This window comes from Salminus brasiliensis, chromosome 7, assembly GCF_030463535.1.
Source record: "Salminus brasiliensis chromosome 7, fSalBra1.hap2, whole genome shotgun sequence".
Lineage (NCBI taxonomy): Eukaryota > Metazoa > Chordata > Actinopteri > Characiformes > Bryconidae > Salminus > Salminus brasiliensis.
The window spans coordinates 40,571,437-40,591,436 of record NC_132884.1 but is presented as its reverse complement, the minus strand read 5'-3'; the positions used below and the strand labels follow the sequence as shown (position 1 = coordinate 40,591,436).

The 20,000-nt window shown below is 41.3% G+C and overlaps 1 protein-coding gene across 2 annotated transcripts in view; it reads left to right on the top strand.

Moving 5' to 3' along the window:
• The window catches only part of foxp1b (forkhead box P1b), a 325,147-nt gene that overhangs the window by 58,727 nt on the left and 246,420 nt on the right, over positions 1-20,000 (top strand). The window contains exons 1-2 of one of the 2 annotated variants that reach the window (XM_072684909.1): positions 12,896-12,958; positions 13,064-13,113. The gene's annotated coding sequence lies outside the window, so the exon portion shown is untranslated. Of the gene's footprint in view, positions 1-12,895; positions 12,959-13,063; positions 13,114-20,000 lie in introns of those variants that run through there. The other variant, XM_072684908.1, reaches the window with a different exon arrangement.

The following is a 20,000-nucleotide window of genomic DNA, read 5'->3' as shown; positions in this document are numbered from 1 at the left end:
CCACGTAGCTGTGGAGCAGTAGATCATTTGTATGAAGGAATATGTCAGTATAATAAACTGCACATCGATCGTTATTAACAAAAGCTTCACTATCCACAGACTTCGAGGAACAGCAAGACATTATTAAATGAATAACATGCTGTAATTATCTGTTTATATTAAAGTCAGGTCTACTTGACCACTTCAAATCTGAGGTTTGCTGAATATTCATTTTATTAGAGCTTCATTCTTGATTATTATTATTATTATGATAAATTCTAATAAAATCTACAGCTCTGATCATCATTGGGATGCATGTACAGGTCTTTCTTTTCACAGCTTTTTGATTGCGAACTGTAACAGAAATGTATGTGACCAGTAGAAGTGCAGTAAAAGCCATTTTCTTCCGTTCTTGAAAAGAGCTTCACACACTGAAGAAAAGTCAGTGCTCTGTGATGATTCATTTGCCTGTTATTGCTATTAATATTAGAGAAAGGAAAGGAGTTTTGGTGATATTGCAATTATGCAAATTCTGTTGTGAGATTTGAAATTATATGTATTAATATACACAAATGATATGGACATAAGTATTGGGACAGCTACTCATTCAGTCTTTCTTCTGAAATCAAAGGTATTAAAAAGAGCTGATCCTGCTTTTGTTGGAGTAACTGTCTCTACTGTCCAGGGAAGAAGAAGGCTTTCTACTAAAATTTGGAATTTGAAGCATTGCTGTGAGGATTTGATTGCATTCAGCGACAAGAGAGTTAGTGAGGTCAGGATATGTTGGATGATGATCACCACCCCCAACTCATCCCAGAAGTATTGGATGGAGCTCCACCACCATCCTCATTCCAGAGAGCACAGTTCTTGGAATACTGCTCCACAGCTCAATGCCGCTGGGGGGCTTTATACCCCTCTATAGCCCACGCCTGGCGTTATTAGGTAGCATGGTGCCAATATGGTCATTATGTTAATCTGCTCGTATTCTATTAGAAGTAAGCCATATTTTGTGTGTGTGTGTGTGTATGTGTGTATATATATATATATATAGCTATATATACTGTGCTGTGTGATTGTTTAGGATCCGAGGTCATATCCGTGGTACCCATAGACATATGGTGCTTTCTTTCCCACACTTCTTTCTCATAACCACACATACACACATATGCATCCCTCACTCACCCAGAACCCCAGAGCTACTGACTATCTGGGTCAAGCCTTACATAATTGCCATCCAACTCCCACAAACCTGTGTGCTTTAGCGTTGCTGTTAACCACAGTAACCGACTCTATTCGACTGAGTCGTGTATTAAAGCAAACACACTTGCACTTTCCTCTTATTGAACTAGCATCGCTTATGAGCTGCACTTCGGACGACCTCTTTATTTAATAGAGGATGCTTCTGCGCTTCCCGATGCCAGAGAGTGTTTAGATCATGGTGGCCAGGCCCGGTTATCTGTGTTGAGGCCTGTTCTTGTAATGGGGCTTTATTGATCTAAACAACATCAGGCTGGCCGGTGATGTTATTAAGGTGGAGATAACTTCACAGCGACCTCTACTCAAACAACACGTTATTGGGTCTAAATAACTCTGCCTTTCAGACGGTAATGCAGCCGATTAGTCAACCCTGTGCTCTTTATGGCTGGAGGATCTTAATAAAGCACTTCCTCTCGGCCGGCCGTGAGCGTGGGCGCGAGGTAAAGAGAGAGAGAGGGTTGGGACGGCTCAAAAGGTGCATGAGTTTCCACAACATCAGTGAAAAGAATGCAGATAGCACATATGTAGAATATTGCTTAGAGGAGGCCTTCAGAGAGGTGGGGCTTACACAGGAAGTGTGTCAGCAGTGGCCTTGCATGGTGCTGTAATTTCTCTGCTCTACGAATGAATGGACAAAGCCAAACCTACTGAGGGATCCAATCCGTCTAGACGTTTGTGGACACCCCTTCTAATCAATGCGTTTTTCTTTTTTTTAGTTTTTACTTTATTTGAACCTATTGCTGATGTGCAATGCAAATGCCGCCAATAGAATAGGACTCTCTGGAGCAGATAAATACTGATGAACCTATTGGCACCATGCTGCCTAATGCCAGGTGTGGGCTAAAGGGGTATAAAGCCCCCCAGCAGCATTGCACTGTGGAGCAGTGGAAGAACTGTGTTCTCTGGAATGATGGATGGTGGAGCTCCATCCAGTACTTTTGGGGGGAGTTGGAGAGTTGGCGGTGAGATGAGGTGTTGATCCTCCTACATCCTGACTTCACTAATGCTCTCGATGCTGAATACAATCAAATTCTTACAGCAATGCTCTGCCAAAATCTAGTAGAAAGCCTTCTTCCCTGGACAGTAGAGACAGTCACTCCAACAAAAGCAGGAGAAACTCTTTTTAATCCCCTTGATTTGAGAAGAAACAATGAAAGAGCAGGTGTCCCAATACTTTTGTCAATTTATTGTTGAGTTTTATCATAGTTATCTTGTCTTATTAACCATAACTGGAAAGTGTGCTGGGATCAGACAATGGTTAGTAGTCAGACTTCAGGGCTTATGTTGAAAAAAAGAGGAATTTCACAGAACTTTTTCAGATTTCTGCATTTTTAAGTGATGAAGTGATTCAAATCTGAACCGAATCAGTCAGACTGGGGTTTGGTGTGAATCGCTCTGTTCTGGACAAACTTCCTAGTGGTGGCAAATATAGTGCTTCTATACTGCGCTGTGTACATCGATCAGCCATAACTTTAAAACCACAGATAAAAGTGGCTCCTGTCAAGAGGTGGGATCTAAAATTCGGTCAGCAAGTGAACGGTCAGTTTTTGAAGGTGATGTGTTGAAGCAAACATAAAACAATAAGAACCAAACTGTAATGTTCTAGACGACTGAGTCAGAACATCTCCAAAACCTCAGGCAAGTCTTGTGTTGTGGGGTGTTTACTGGTATGCATTGGTCAGTCAGTACCTAGCAAAAGTTCTTCATGGAAGGATAACTGGTGAACCGACAGCCCAAGGCTTATCAATGCTCGCCCCTGTGTTTTCTAAACCCACAGAAAAGCTACTGTAGCAAAATTAGCCTGAAAAAGTTAATTATGCTTATTTATTATAGATGGGTCAGATTATACTGGCACAAGGGGGACCTACACGATTCTAGGCAGGTGGTCTTAATGTTATGGCTGATCGATGTACAGCCTATATTGTGTCGTGTATAGTGTATTGTAAGTTAGATGTATCTTGCCTGTATATTGCTATAGTACTCCAGCGCTGTGGCCAGTCCGTCTGATTCCGAGTCTGGTCAAAGCCGAGTTTTAGCGAAGTCACAAATTAATACAGAGAATTGTTTATTGTTTCACAGTAATTGATTAAATGCTTTCACTCAACTTTTTTATGGACATTTGGACTTTTTCTCGTCTTCCAAGGGCACACTGAATCCAATATTTATGTGAAATAACGATCTCATTCATCTCCAAGCATATTTTCCGAGGGAAATTTAATTTGCAGCTATTTAAAGCCTGGCTTTTGGTAATGAATTATTTTGTCATCTCGCCTCTGATGAGATTCATCTTTAATAACTGTAACAATTATTTTATTAAAAAAAGAGGAGCCATGCATTATGGCTATCTCACCAAGGTCTACAGCAAGAGAGGATTCTCATTAGGAGTATATTATTATACCCCTGCCGTGCTTTCATTCCAGTGCCCTCACTGAAATTGCATTACGTGTCAACAATGCTTGTGCTAACAGTAAGCAGTCATATTTACCAAGGCTACCGCTTTGTTTTTTTTGTTTTTTTCTCCTTCCTCAAACCCAGCTGACACATTTAGATGTATTAATAAGATAGGATACAGCTCTAGATCAGATAAGCGGCTTATTAAAATTTATTTTAGTAGTGACTTTTAATAAAGAAACTATATTGTCTGGCATGTAGTTTGATATTAAAGTGTTTCTGGAGAAGTAGCTGTAGGTCTGTTGTGTGCATTATTGGTGCTCTGGGAGATGGCCTGGTGTTTGTTTGTTTGCTTGTTTTTTGAAGGGGGGGGGGGGTCAGGAACACTCTATTTTTAAGGACCCCCTACAGGTTGATATAAGTTGGGGACCAACCAGTACTAGTTTTCCATGGGGAGCAGGTGTTACCTCTATGGCCATGCTGCTTTGCCATCGGCCTTTGGAGTCTGGGGGAGCACAATTAGCCGTACTCTCTTTGGGTGGGTAGATGGCACTCTGTTAGTGGGTGCGATGGAGCTGGGGACCTGACACTTTTCTTCAGAGCTCGTGGCGGCTGGATTTGCATGTATCACAAGAGAGTACTTACCCTCGTAATGTCGGGAGCATTGGTAGTGCTAGGGGTGGGTGGGTTAACTGCCAGTACCAAACTGGAAGACAAAGAGAAGAGGCTCACATATTATAAAAAAAAGACTCTTCAGAGGTGCAACGCTTACGGGGCAGTGGTGGCTCAGCGGTTAGAGTGCCGGGATATTGATAACAAGGTTGTGGGTTCGATTCCCGGGCTCGGCAAGCTGCCACTGTTGGGCCCTTGAGCAAGGCCCTTTACCCTCTCTGCTCCCCGGGCTGCCCACCGCTCTGGGGGTGTGTGTGTGTGTACTCACTGCCCCTAACACATGTGTGTGTGTGAGTGTGTGTTCACTACCAGATGGGTTAAATGCGGAGGACACATTTCACTGTACAGTGACAAATACGTGCACCTTTACCTTTATGGCAGCTTTGTGTAGCGTAGCCTATAGCCTATAGCCTATACTCGTTTTATTACTATGTAGCTGCTATTTTTCGATTTTCATTAATTACTAATTTATCTACACAGCACCCACACGGAAGTGTGTAAATTGCATCGTCACTTCCATCTCATTCTTGTTCCATACAAATTTGTCAATTCTACGGACGTCCTAAAATGACATTACTCTATCTTTTATATTTATATATATATATATATACTATATGTTTTCAGATTTTATATTATATAAATATATATATTATATATATATATATATATATATATATATATATATATATATATATATATATATATATATATATATATTAGCCTTACATTTAAAACTGGTGGTGGGTTTGAATGGGACTGGGTTTGAGTTGGAGTGGCGCAACAGGATCCAGGATCTATAGACCTAAAGAAATCTATAGGAAATCTAGAAGTCTATAGGATCCAATTTACACCTGGTCACTTCATGTGTCTTGAGTATCAGGATTATATCTTACACTGCAGGTGTAAACACAGCCAAGCTCATTTAAACCATCAGGAAGAGGCTGAACGGATTAACATCTGGTTGCCGTGTAATGTGCAGATTTGCATATTTCGTTCCACACAGCAATCAGACTTCATTCTGACTAACCGAGTGTAAACGCATGTGGCTAAAATCTTCTTAGGATACATTCCAGATACTAGTCACAAGAAGTGACCAGATCTAGCTCTATCAAGCTCTAATCGAATGGAGTGATGTCATTTTACCGCAGGACGTCAGGACGTCTGTACAAATTAGTATGGGATAAGAATGAGATGATTTAATTTGAGAAGAAACAATGAAGGAGCAGGTGTCTCAATACTTATGTCCATTTAGTGTATGTGTTTTATCTCAGTTATCTTGAGAATTTTGTACGAGATAAGAATGAGAAAGTTAATAATGTAGATAAACATAAAGGATTAGTAGTTAATTAAAATGTTGATTGAAAATTAGCAGCGACATGGTAATAACATGCGTATGGGCTATAGGCTACGCTACACAAAGCTATAAGCCATAAGCATTGCACCTCTGAGGAGTCCTTTGGTTCATCTTCTGGATTTTTCTTCTGGAACCACCCATTTGTAAGCCAGCCACCACCTCTTTTTCAAAGGCCACTGAAGCAGAATACGGCCAATTGTGCTCCCTTAGATTTCAAAGGCCGATGGCAAAGCAGCAGGGCTCAGGATTTGAACTCGTGACCTCCCCGGGCCATTGTGGTAGCACATTAGAACTTGAGGCCTCTTCAAGCTCCTCCATACCTGAAAAAAGAAAGTTTCCTTAAAATGACTGACATGGCGCGTTCAGACAGGACAAAAAACACTGAGAAATTACCCCTCCTCCCCATGAAAAACTAGTCCTGTCCAAATAGGGCATACGTTTTTCTGCAGTGGTCCATTTCACACCAGTCCCCACTCTGAATGGTGGTAAACTCCTGGTGTTTACATCTCAACCACTGAATTCTGCAGAAATTCTGAAAAATAATGGAGCAGTGAAACATCAGATAGTTGGACTGTTTGTTGGTCATCCTGGTCATCAGCTCAGGATGTCAGTCAATCAGGGAGAATTTGAAGTATTTACAGCCAAACCAAACCAGGCAGTGACTAAATAACTTCCCTTATAAAAACTATAACGTCACGTAGAAAGTCCTTCAAGTCATTCGGTACTTTTTGACGAGCTTCACTCTGAACAGACTGGGTTTTGACCTGCGGTTGGCCAAATTTTACCGTTTTTATTTTATTAGAGCCGGTTTTCTGTCTTGTCATGTCCTAGGGAAGGATGAATTTACCCGTCGGAAATGCTTACTTCTACTGCCTATTTGAACTGTTCCCCAGTTCTGAATGACGTCTGCAAACACACAGCCATCCTCCAAACTCAAGACCAGGCTCCTCAGCTTCCTCATTCGGCCCAGCTCACTGTAACGAGCCCGAGTGTTTATGGTTTGATGAAATTAACCTATTTTGGCTCAAGACAGAAGTGAAATTGCTGAATGTGAGGTAATCATTTATTTCCAAGCCACCACTTCCTTAAACATGTGCTATTAGTCATAAAGCTGCCCTCTCCAAAGAAAAGCCCTCGCTCTGTAACTGAAACGCCACACTGCGTTTATGTAAATACTCACTTCGCCAAGAAAGGAAAGAGAAGCTTGTGATGATCATGTGGTGCCTGACTCTGGTGTTTGGCGAGGGACAACAGGGTCTGGTTTGGCACACCCACGTCGTGCTTCTATTTGCTCAATGGATCAGCGTCTTGCTGTCGCCTCCTACAGCTCTTTTAACGTTTTTACTGTCCTACAGGAGACATGGGGCCAGGTTCAGCTTACTGGCTTCGCTATGACTAGTAGTAGCAGTTCAGACCTTAAACTGTCAGCAGCTTCAGGATCTTGCTGAGGCTCCACCGACTCTCTAACAAGGAGAGCGACATCTCCGCCATTCCCACTCTGGGCCGGACGGAGCGCTGCTGCTACTACTGCACTATGGAGCTTTGGTGGTGGAGCTGCAGGAGGAGAACCTCTCTCCAATCCTGTAGTGTTACTCTACCGCCTCGGCCCACGTGCTTCTACACCTTCAGGTCGAGCTTCTGGAGCTCTCGGCTTGTCCAGAAATGCATGTGTACAGCTAGCTGTCCATGAGGGGGCGCTTAAAGCGTGATTTGCATTTGCAGCAGTGGAGTTAAAGTGAACCTGTAGGGGGAGCCCAGGAGCAGAAAATGTGGCTCAGTGGTCTGATGCGCTGCCACTGTAGCCTGGGGGTCGCGACTTCAAAGCCATGCCATTTGCCATCAGTGACCAGTCGGCTGTGTGCTCTCCGGGTGGGTAGATGGCGCTCTCTCCCATCACTCTTCACTCTTAAGCCATGTTGCCCATTGATCTGGGGACCCGGCCATTGGTTAATTGGCTAATTGGCTATTTGGTTAATTGGCAGAACCAAGCTGGGAGAAAAATAGAAAGATTAGACTAAAAAATGTGACTAATCTATGTTGGGTTCCGTGTAGATCCATGTAAGCCCTCATAGATCCTTCTTACCAGCCGAATTTCAAAGAGACCTCCAAACATCTCCATCTTCTAATCGACTACATCTGGATTCATCAGCTAAATGTGCGAATGCTGCCTCTTTGACATCATCACCTGTGCAGTTTTTAACTCCCTCTCTCCTTTGTGCCCCCCCCTCCCCGTTCCTTCTTCAAGGACAAAGCGAGCGTACGTGAAGGCGGATCTCCGTGCGAAAGTCCCCGAGCTCTCCACCAGCACCAGATCCCTTTTCAGCGCCAGCTGTTCTGTCAGATCTACGCCCGAAACTTTCCCTTAATGCAATTCCGCAGGGTAGGGCTCGGGAGAATAGCCGCACAACAAGCGCGGCAGGCCAAAGAGAGCCGTGAATTTTTCATCTGCATTTTTTTCCCCCCATTTTTATTTTTTTCCCCCTCCCCTACGAAGTGGGCAGCACTCTCATTCATGAGCAGATGTTCAGCGCTGGTCCGAGCTGCAGTCAGCATGAACTCCGCTGGCCTCTCCGCCATCAGCAGCAAGGACGTTGGCAGCGACCCCCGGCATCTGAGAATTAACTGCCGGTAAACGCTGCCGGGCCGCTGGCTAGCCTCCTTTTTTTAGCCACCGCGGCCAGCACAGGAGCCGGCCAGAGCTTGGAAGGGGGCAGTGGGGTGGGGGGTGGGGCATCTGACAGGCCATCAGTCTTCTCATCGACACTGATGAAAGACTGGAGCAGGTCAGCTCCGGGGACGCAAAAAAAAAAATCCTGAAGATAGTTTTGCGCTAGTTTGTCATTAATTTCTTACGACGTGGCTTGGTATGGAAGCGGACCGCATGGTACGAACAGGGAAACTCCACTTAAAGGGTCCGCAGCGTGGAAAATAACTAGACTTGCCTAAATTTGCCTCACTTTTTTAATGTGTCATGAGGCACTGTAGCCCCTCCATATATATATATATATATATAGTAAAATCTGATATTAGAATAAACACTGATAATAACACTCCTACAGAAAGCTGTGGTTGGAGGCTCTCCATCACTGTGTTCATCACTAGAACATCTCCAAAGTTCTCCTCTCCTATGGAGTCTAGTATTATTTAGAGTTCTCCTCAGATCAACACCTGGTTTGGTGGTAAATCAGGGCTTAATGATGGTAAATCAGGTGAGCTGCTGCTGCTGCTGCTGCTGCTGCTGATGGAGTTGAACACATTCTCCACGTTGTGCTGGCTGGACTGGGGGGCGTCCAGGAAAAACCTGGAGGAACCGAGCTCTGTTCTTCAGACTAGCTCACTGACAAGATCTCACTACTTTCTTTCTTCAGAATGAGAAGCTCTTGTTTCTCCTTTTTACTCTAAAAGCAGCAAAAGCAAAAGCGCAACCATGGGCCCTTTAGAATGAGGCAGGAAGGGCCCAGTTGAGCCCAGTTGAGGTTGGGGCATCAGAGTTGGTCTTCTGGAGAGGTCACCCTTGAAAGTGATTGTGGATTAGTGAGTTGGGCAGTAAGGAAGTGCTGGTTAGGACCTTGTTAGATCCTGCTAAGACCCAGCTGCTGCTGCGGTTCGCCAGGTGGCTCAGTTAGCACCGCTGACCTCCTCGCACCCGGGAGACTTCAATGCCGTCTAGTACAGATGTAGTTTTATGATCCCGCTTCGTTTACACCAAGCCGTTTGGGTTGCGCCGGCTCGCGCGGTCTCTTCTGGTTTCATGCTTTGTCTTTGAACACAGGAGCAACATATGCTCACGGTGGAGCGAGTGTGAATAACGCCCCCCCCCCCCCCCCAAACCGTCTCTCTCTCTCTGGTTGAAGTGGATGCGAGACTGTAATTGAAGGATGATGAGCTTTTTCTCTTTTTCTTCCTCTCCCGATGTAAGCGCTTGTTTCTTCAGCACGTTTCCCACTTCACACTATCTAATTGGCCATTTTCAGGTTGGGTTTATGAGAGCAAAACTAATTAGCGTTTCTAAATTCAGCGAGAGGCAGAGAAGGGGGAGGAAGGGGTGGAAAAAATGAAAAAGTCTGTTGAATTGATTGTTCTGGTTTCCTCTCTGGTGTCAGATTCTCAACAATAATATAAAGACTCTAATCACTTTCAGACGGCTTGTATTTTTAAACCGCTGCTGAATGTCACTGCCGCTCTCCTGGCATTTTGTTTGGCAGGATCGTGGATTGGGAGGGGAGGGGAGGGGGGGTGGAGGGAAAGTAGGGCTGCCCTCTTTTTTTGGGCCTTTGTATTTGGTGGGAAGGTCAGGTGGAAATAACAACGCGTGGTGTGTTTAGGTGGGGTCGATTGTGAAGGCTTGATTCGGAAAGTCCTGGTGAAAGACGGCCGGGAGGGGAGGCTGAGCTCGGTTTACAGTAGTGCCGCTGTCTTTCCCCTGTTACCTTTATTCAGAGAAGTACAGCTGCAGAGAGCCCTCAGGAAGGCCAACACATACAGACACATGCATGCTGGTATTGCTGTGATAGTGGGGACTTCACATGATTTTTTTCTTGACTTCAGAAACCAAAAGACATTCAGAAAAGCTTCATGTGGTGGGGGGTGGGGGGGGGGTGCCAATATTTTTTATTTCTTTTTTCGTTTTGTAAAATACATTGCAGCCCTTCCAAAAACACAAAGATGAATTTACGGTAAAAAGGGCAGCACCCAAAAAGTTGTGAATGTGGTAAAATTAAAAGCTAGTTTTCTCATTCAAAGAATTACATTTGTGGCAAAAAGTCTTCTCTTACTATTGTTTATTTTGGTAAGAAGAAAAACCCCAAAAACATGCATTCATGTTAAAAACAGCTTAAAAATAGCTCAACTTTTCTGCTTTAAAAAAGAAACAGTAAAAACAACATTTATGGTAAAAATGCAACATTTCCCTCCATGATGGGTAAATTTGTGGTATAAAAAGGAACTTTTAACTATTATAAACTTTAAAAAACATCTGTATTTATGATACACCAAGAAGACAAGCACCCTCCCTCAATAAATAAGTAATAAATTAAATACATTATACAAATAAAATGAATACATAAATAATCATGTTTGTGGTAAAAGCAAAAAACTATTTTTCCCACCAAAAATAGCTGAATTAGTGGCAAAAAGAGTATCTTCTCCTACTGAAAAATATATTTGCCACTTAATAAAACTCAATTTGTGCTCCAAAGGGCAACTTTACCCCTGTGAAAGTAACATTCATGGTAAAAACACAACATTTCCCTCCATAATAGGTGAATTTTTGAATAAAAAGTTTTTTGAATAAAAACTTTTTAACTAACTATTAACTATCACAAAAACACATCTGCATTTATGGTACATCAAAAAGACAAACACCCTTCTCTTAAAAGAATAAATAAATGAAAAAATAAATAAATAAATAAATAAATAAAAAAAGAAAGTCCCACTAAATTTGTCCCATCAAAAAAAGATGGTGATTATTCTTTGCGGTGAAAATAATATATTTTCCTTCTAAACATTTTACATTTATAAACAAAAACTGCTCACTCTTTCTATCAAACATAGCTTAAATTGTCAGCTTAAAAACTGAATTTGTAGTAATTTGTAATTGGTCAATTTTACCACTATAAAAGCAGAATTTATGGTAAAAAGTAACATTTCCCACAATAATAGTATAAAAATAAATGATCTGTTTGTGGCAAAAAGAGAAAGACCACCAGAAGAACTACATTTGGGGTAAATGGCAGCCCCCTTCAATGCAAGATAAGCAGCATGTGATTTCCAACCAAATTTCCAAGACTTTGTGGTAAAACTGGCTTACCTTTCAGCTTAAAAATTTTACTGAATTTGTAAATTTGTGAGTTTAAAGGGCAGTTTTTTCTCCATTAAAGCAGAATATATGGTAAAAAGTAACATTTTCCACAGTAATAGGTGAATTCGTGGTATACTATTTTTTTTTTCATATTCTTACCATAAAAAACTGAAAAAAAGAAAAAAATGATCTGTGTTTGTGGTGAAAAGAACAACTTTTCCCATCAGAAAAGGCTGATTTGGTCTTCTCCACCAAAATAGCTACATTTGGAGTAACAGCCCCTCCCTGCAAGATGAGCAGCATGTGCTTTCCAACCAAAAAAGCTGAATTTGCAGTGAACTCCAACTACTAAACACCTGAATTTCTGTTAGAAAACAGCTTTTCTGACTAAAAGAGCCGCGCTGTTCATCACCATCACGACCGCCCCCATCTCACTGCCCACTAAAAAAGACCAGTGCAAGGTCCTCACTTCTGCAACACTGTCATGCATCATAAAGACACTCGGTCCCCACAAAGTGCTGAAAGGAAACACACACACACACACACACACACACACACACACACACTGCCCTCTGAAAGCTCGCCCTGTTTGAGTTGGCAGACGCCGTTCTCTCCGGGAGCTTTTGCTGCATCGGCAAGAACTACTCCTGCACCTCCACCTCCACCACCACCACCACCACGTCCAGCAGCTCTACTAGCAACAGCAGTGGCGGCCAGGACGTGTGCTTTTTCCACCTCCGTCCACTCTATCAGGAAACACATTTCTGTCCGTCTGTCTCTCTACACAAGGAAACGCGAGCAGAAAGGGCTGATCAGAGGGAGTCGGAGGGATGAGTGACAGCGAGGGGTCCGTGGGGGATAGTGCTAATCTGTAGCGGTTCGAGCGTTTAGGGCGGTTGGAACACAGGGCAGCGCACCCCTCAACACTCCACGCTCCCACCTCCCCTCCTTCCCAGCTTTCCTCTGCTGGGGTTTCATTTATATTGAATAAAAAAAAAGTTTATAGGTCACTTTAACGACGTGCCGTAAAACTTACACTATTTTTATTTTCCCATTTCGGCACCGGAGGGACCGGCGGTGAGAGGCCCAGTAATTAAGAAGCCGTGAATCTAGGGTTAGGGACGAAGAGTGTTTAAATGCAATTAGAGCGCCGGCGCGATTCAATTTGAACTCAATTACAGTTTTCTTGAATGTGCTATTATTTGTTTAATCAAGGGAATTTTGCCCCCTTCCAGGATGCTAAATACGTACCGCCAGATATTTTAAACAAGGAGCGAGGCAAGACGCTCCGAGGAACCGGGTTAATGTTGCATTAATGAACAACTGCTTCAAAGTGACCTCTGTCTCTGTCGTTCTCTCTTCCTCTGGCTTTCTCCAAGTCTCTCGCTCTCTCCCTCCACCCCCTCCACCCACCCCCAAAGCAGATCTTTCCAGAAGAGAAGTCGATTTGATTGTCTGAGATAAAGCTCTCACAATAGCTGGATAATTAGCACACAGCGTTCAGGGTAATGCTGCGCTGCCTGTGGAGCGTTGTTTTTGGATGATGGAGGCCCACTTTGGCTTCTTTTGTTTCTAACATACTCCGTCCTCTTCTTCTGTCTCCTCTACAGGCAGGAGAACCCGCTGGCAGAGTGCTTTTGGATGCTGAGGTCAGAGAACAGTAAGTGTCCGACTCTCGGCTGCATGTGTACATGCGCTGCCCCTTTAAACATAAGGAAGCTTCAAAGGGTTCTTTGAGCGATACCATAGAAGAGACGCGTTTGGTTTCATAAAGAAATATGAAATTGGTTCTACTGTGGCGTCGCCTGTGTGAATATGTCCAAATGTTGGACACCAGCTCCTCAAGAGTTTCTTCGAAAATCAAGGGCATTGACATGCAGTGTGTCCTGCTTCGCTGCAGTAACAGCCTGAGTACCTGACCTCACCGAGAGCTCACCACTGAGGTCAGATACTGATGTCGTTGATGAATGATGATTAGTTCTGACGCTCCAACACATCCCAAATATCCTGGGTGTGTAATTCCCATACTCAGGAATCACAGTTCCACTGCTCCACTGATCAGTGCTGGGGGGGAGGGGGGGGCTCACACCCCTCCAGCATCTTGGCCTGGTGATCTTAGAGTTATGTACTTGTGTTTGTTTCAATAGAGTTCACGATTTGGAAGGGTGTCCGGATACTTTTGGACATATAGTGAAGAGTCAAACCTAAACACATGTGAAGGGAAAAGAGCAGCATTTCCCAAACTGTATTTATGATCAAATAATATCTGTCCCCTATAAAACAAGCTGAACCTGTGGTACATGAGCAACGACCCTTAATTTTCCCTTAAATAAAAGCTGAATTTGTGATGATTGAGCAACATTTTCCTTTAAAAAGCTGATTTTTTGATACATTAGAAACTTTTCCCTTAAATAAAAGCTGAGTTTGTGGTAAATTAGAAAGTTAGGCGGTGGCACAGCATAGAGTATGTAATGATAGTAGTAGGAATAGTAGAGCACCTTTTCCCTTTAAAAAAGCTGTACTTGTGGTAAATACACAAAATCCCTTAATTTTCCCTTCAAGAAAAGCTGAATTTGTTGGTGAATGATCGACATATCCCTTTAAAATAAAATTATAATAAATTAGAAACTTTTCCTTAAATAAAAGCTGAATTTGTGATAAATTAGAAACTTGTCTCTGTAAAAAATCTGTACTTGTGGAAAATGAGCAACTTCCCTTAAATTTCCCTTAAATAAAAGCTGCATTTGTGGTCAATGATCAATTTATGCCTTTAAAAAAATTGTAGTACATTAGAAACTTTTGCCTTAAATAAAAGCTAAGTTTGTGGTAAATTAGGAAGTTAGAAAGTTAGGCGGTGGCACAGCATAGAGTATGTAATGATAGTAGTAGGAATAGTAGAGCACCTTTTCCCTTTAAAAAAGCTGTACTTGTGGTAAATACACAACATCCCTTAATTTTCCCTTCACATTTGTTGGTGAATGATCGACTTATCCCTGTAAAATAAAATTGTAATAAATTAGAAACTTTTTCTTAAATAAAAGCTGAATTTGTGATAAATTAGAAACTTTTCTCTTTAAAAAATCTGTACTTGTGGAAAATGAGCAACTTCCCTTAAATGTCCCTTAAATAAAAGCTGCATTTGTGGTAATTTAGGAAGTTAGGCGGTGGCACAGCATAGAATATATGCAGTGGTAGTAGTAGGAATAGCAACTTTTCACTTTAAAAAAGCTGGACTTGTGGTAAATACACAACGTCACTTAATTTTCCCTTCAAAAAAGCAGAATTTATTGGTGAAATATCAATTTATGCCTTTAAAAATTGTAGTAATTTAGAAACGTTTCTCTTTGAAAAAGCTGTACTTGTGGTAAATGAGCAACTTCCCTTACATTTCCCTTAAATAAGAGCTGCATTTGTGGTGAATCAGCAACTTTTCCCTTAAATAAAAGTTGAATTTCTAAAAAAAATAAGTGGAAATTTCCTTTAAATAAAAGTTAGAAACTTTTCTTTTTAAAAAAGCTGAATTTATGGTAAATCAGCAACATTTGTTTTTAAAAAAAAAAACTGTACTTGTGCAATTTCTCTTAAATATCCCATCAAAAAGCTAAATATTGGCTAAATATAAACTTTTCCCGCCAGTTGAACAGCTCAGATTTCCTGCCTGAAGAGCAGAATTTAAGATTAAAAAATACATCTTTTTCAGAAGCAGAATGGGTGGTGTAAAAGCGGGTGGTGTAGAAGCAGGTGGTGTGTTTGTGTGTAAGTGTGTGTGATGTAAACAGGTAGGGACTTTTTCTTCTTCTTTTAGCCCACATGCCTCGACCCCTCCCCTGCCTTGTGTATCTTTCCTCTCTCAGGTCAGAATCAGAATACCTAGATTTGTTGTTTTCATTAGCGTCCCGTGAGCCCGCTAATGCCTGACCCATGTCTCGGCAGCGTGTGTCCTGTGTGGTGTGTAAACATCCAATAAACAAAGAGTGACCCTGAGGAGACTCGACATCACAGAGCTATGTTTAAAGCCTCTTGTGTACTGTAAACACTCTTACTGTATGTGACCTTCAGTCTCACACACACACACACACACACACACACACACACACACACACTCACAGCTTACACTGACTAACTGTCCAAGGGAGCTGATTCAAGGACTGATTCATCCATAATACGCAGGTGTAAAGAAGAAATCATGAACTTTGCTTTCAGGGTAATTAGAGAGAGCAGTATTTCCTTGTAGAAAAACATTCAACACATACTGGAATTTTTTTGATAGTAGAAAAACATCAATAAATAAATAAATAAATAAATAACACACTGCATGAAGTAAGTGAACAAACATTTCCAGCAGTTTCTATTAGTAAGATTGATACTGTGAATGAGCATCATTTGCTCCGTTATGATCAAATTTTAAGTCGTTATTTTATTTAGACATTTTCTGAAATTCAGTTTCCTACACTAAATAATGAACAGATGGAGTAAAAAAAAAAAAAAAGATTGTTTGGGCTCATAACAGTCCAAGCCTATACAGCCTACGCTATAGAAGACCATTTTTTACAGTCATCTACAGGAGGTTTTCCATCAGAGCTTAGAACCATTTAAGCATGTGAAGTAGTTCTCTATGGAACCACTGTCTTTAGTCAAGCCCTGAAGAACATGAAGTAAATGAAGTAGTAAGAGGAGAAGTAAGAGGAGAGCGTTAGCAGCTTTCTAATTCAGTGTGAGTGCTCTGACTGTACCTCCCTCCCCTTATTATCATCAGAACTGTGAGTAGATGTAATGAGAGTAATTGGTGTAGAAGAAGGAGTAGTAGTAATGAGAGTAGAGGGAGTAGTAGTAATGAGAGTAGTAGTAATGAGAGTAGTAGTGGTAGTAGTAGTAATGAGAGTAGTAGTAGTAGTAGTAATGAGAGTAATAGTGGTAGTAATAGTAGTAATGAGAGTAGTGGTAGTAGTAGTAATGAGAGTAGTAGTAGTAGTAGTAGTAGTAATGAGAGTAGTAGTAGTAGTAGTAATGAGAGTAGTGGTAGTAGTAGTAATGAGAGTAGTAGTAGTAGTAATGAGAGTAGTAGTAGTAGTAGTATGAGAGTAGTGGTAGTAGTAGTAATGAGAGTAGTAGTAGTAGTAGTAATTAGAGCAGTAGTGGTGGTAGTAGTAGTAGTAGTAGTAGTAATGAGAGTAGTAGTAGTAATGAGAGTAGTAGTAGTAGTAGTAGTAATGAGAGTAATAGTGGTAGTAATAGTAGTAATGAGAGTAGATGGAGTAGTAGTAGTAGTAGTAGTAATGAGAGTAGTAGTGGTAGTAGTAGTAATGAGAGTAGTAGTAATGAGAGTAGTAGTGGTAGTAATGAGAGTAGTAGTAGTAGTGGTAGTAATGAGAGTAGTAGTAATGAGAGTAGTAGTAGTAATGAGAGTAGTAGTAATGAGAGTAGTAGTAGTAGTAATGAGAGTAGTAGTAATTAGAGTAGTAGTAGTATGAAGTAGTTAGTAGTAGTAGTAATTAGAGTAGTAGTAGTAGTATAAGTAGTAGTAGTAGTAATGAGAGTAGTAGTAATGAGAGTAGTAGTAGTAGTAATGAGAGTAGTAGTAATGAGAGTAGTAGTAGTAGTAATGAGAGTAGTAGTAGTAGTAATGAGAGTAGTAGTAGTGATGAGAGTATAGTGGTAGTAGTGGTAGTAGTAATGAGAGTAGTAGTATTATGAGAGTAGTAGTAGTAGTAGTAATTAGAGTAGTAGTAGTAGTAATGAGAGTAGTAGTAGTATGGAATTGAGTAATTGTAGTTGTATGGAGGTAATGTGGTAGTAGTGGTAGTAGTAATGAGAGTAGTAGTAGTAGTGTAGTGTAGTTATGGTGTATGTAGTAGTAGTAATGAGTAGTTGTTAGTATGAGAGTAGTAGTAGTAGTAATTAGAGTAGTAGTAGTATGAGAGTAGTAATAGTAGTAGTAATGAGAGTAGTAGTAGTAGTAGTAATGAGAGTAGTAGTAGTAATGAGAGTGTAGTAGTAGTAGTAGTAATTAGAGTAGTAGTGGTTGTAGTGTATGAGAGTAGTGTAGTAGTATGAGAGTAGTAGTAGTAGTAGTGTAATTAGAGTAGTAGTGGTGGTAGTAATGAGAGTAGTAGTCGTAGTAATGAGAGTAGTAGTAGTAGTGTAATGAGAGTAGTAGTAGTAGTATGAGAGTAGTAGTAGTAGTAATGAGAGTAGTAGTGTGGTAGTAGTAGTAGTAATGAGAGTAGTAGTAGTAGTAGTATTGAGAGTAGTAGTGGTGGTAGTATGTAGTAATGAGAGAAGTAGTATAGTAGTATGAAGTAGTAGTCGTAGTAATGAGAGTAGTAGTAGTAGTTGTAGTGAGAGTAGTAGTAGTAGTAATGAGAGTAGTAGTAGTAGTAGTAATGAGAGTAGTAGTGGTGGTAGTAGTAGTAGTAATGAGAGTAGTAGTAGTATTAGTAGTAAGAGATTAGTAGTAGTAGTAGTAGTAGTATGAGAGTAGTATGAGTAGTAGTGTAATGAGAGTAGTAGTAGTAATGAGAGTAGTAGTAGTAGTAGTAATGAGTAGTAGTAGTAATGTAGAGTATAGTAGTAGAGTAGTATGTAGTAGTAGTAGTAATGAGAGTAGTAGTAGTAGTTGTAGTAATGAGTAGTAGTAGTAGTAGTATTGAGAGTAGTAGTATAGTAGTAGTAATGAGAGTAGTGTAGTAGTAATGAGAGTAGTAGTAGTAGTAGTAGTAATGAGAGTAGTAGTAGTAGTAATGAGTGTAGTAGTAGTAGTAGTAGTATATGAGAGTAGTAGTATGAGAGGTAGTAGTAGTAGTATGTGAGTAGTAGTAGGTAGTTAGTAGTAGTAGTAGATGAGAGTAGTGTAGGTAGTAGTAGTAATGAGAGTAGTAGTAGTAGTTAATGAGAGTAGTAGTAGTAGTAGTTGTAATGAGAGTAGTAGTGAGTATGAGTGTGTGTTGTTTGTAGTTGTAATGAGAGTAGTAGTAGTAGTAATGAGAGTTTAGTAGGAGTAGTGGAGTGAGTTAGTAGTTGTAGTGTGTTGTATGAGGTTGTAGTAGTTGTAGTGTGAGTGTAGTAGTAGTAGTAATAGTTAGTTGGTAGTTGTAGTGTGGTATGAGTTGTAGTAGTAGTGTGGAGTGTAGGTTAGTTGTATGTGTGTGTGTGGTGTAGTGTAGTAGTGTAGTGTTGTAGTGTGTATTGGTGAGTAGGTAGTGTAGTAGTGAGTGTAGTGTGAGTAGTAGTAGTAGTAGAGTAGTAGTAGTAGTAGTAGTATGTAATGAGGTAGTAGTAGTAGTAATGAGAGTAGTAGTAATGTAGAGTAGTAGTAGTATTAGGTAGTATGAGTTAGTAGTAGTAGTAGTAGTAATGAGAGGAGGAGGAATAGTAGCAGGAGTAGGAGCAGGGACAGTAGTACTGGTAGTTCTAACAGTAATGGTATAAAGATACTCTTGGTTTATGTAATGTGTAATTAAGGTACGTAGTTGTAACTTAGGGTGAATTTCGGCAGATTCTGTTTTTTTGAAGGCATAGCAACCCGATCTTTCTTCAGGAAGGAATGTGAACGTGTGGAACTCTGACCGTGTTGTGTGTTAATGCTGTGTTCACCTGGCCTCGCTCTCTCAGAGGTGGGTTGAAGGCACTTCCTCCTCGCGTCACTCCCAGCGTGATGTTGCTCAGCACAGGCGTCTGTTAGCTGTTGTATCAGAGCTGAGGAGCCGCGCTTCCCTCTGAGAGTGCGCTGCTACCTAGCAAACCTAGCAGTGCTGCATCTGCGGTTCGTGTGGCGCAACAGGTAACACCACTACCTGCCAGTGAGCTACCTCACCATGTGAGAGACTGGGGCTCGATTCCCAGTCTGGGTGACTGGGTGACTATGCTGCACTACACCAATAAGAGTCCTTAAGGGCAATAAGACTCCTAACACTACACTGGCCCAAGCTTGTAAGTCGCTCTGGATAAGAGATCAGCCAAATGCCATGAATGAATGTAAATGAATGAAAAGAGGCGGTGGTGAGACGTGTGATGGTGTTCACCCTCCTAGAGTTGGGAGCATTGCTAGTGATTGGGTAACTGGTCTTCCAAATTGGGTAGAATGGGATGGGATGGAAAAATAACGATAATGATAATTGTAGCTGCATATGGCAGTGTTTTGAATGCTGTGTTTGGTCTTTAATTAAGGATAATAACCTGGGCTAGAATCTTCCCATGATTTCTGTATGATTTTAAGAAAATTACAGCAACCAATTATTTTTTATTTTATTTATTATTTATTAATTTTTTACCGTATTTGGAAATCGGATCATTGCACAGCCAGAGTAATGACACTGGCCTGTGAATTCGAGCGCAGTTCATGCGAAAGCAGGCACACCGCCCCGCTCTCTCCTGTTGAGTCACACCTGTCTCAGAGCCCTCTGTAGAATGAGCAGCGCCGCGGTCTAGTTCAGGAATGACCAACCCGTGTGAGTAATTAAAGGTTTGGGGTGGCAGATATCACTGCAGAGCACTGTAAGAACGAAAGAAAGGCGCTCTCAGTGTGTAATCCTCCCACTGAAAACTTTA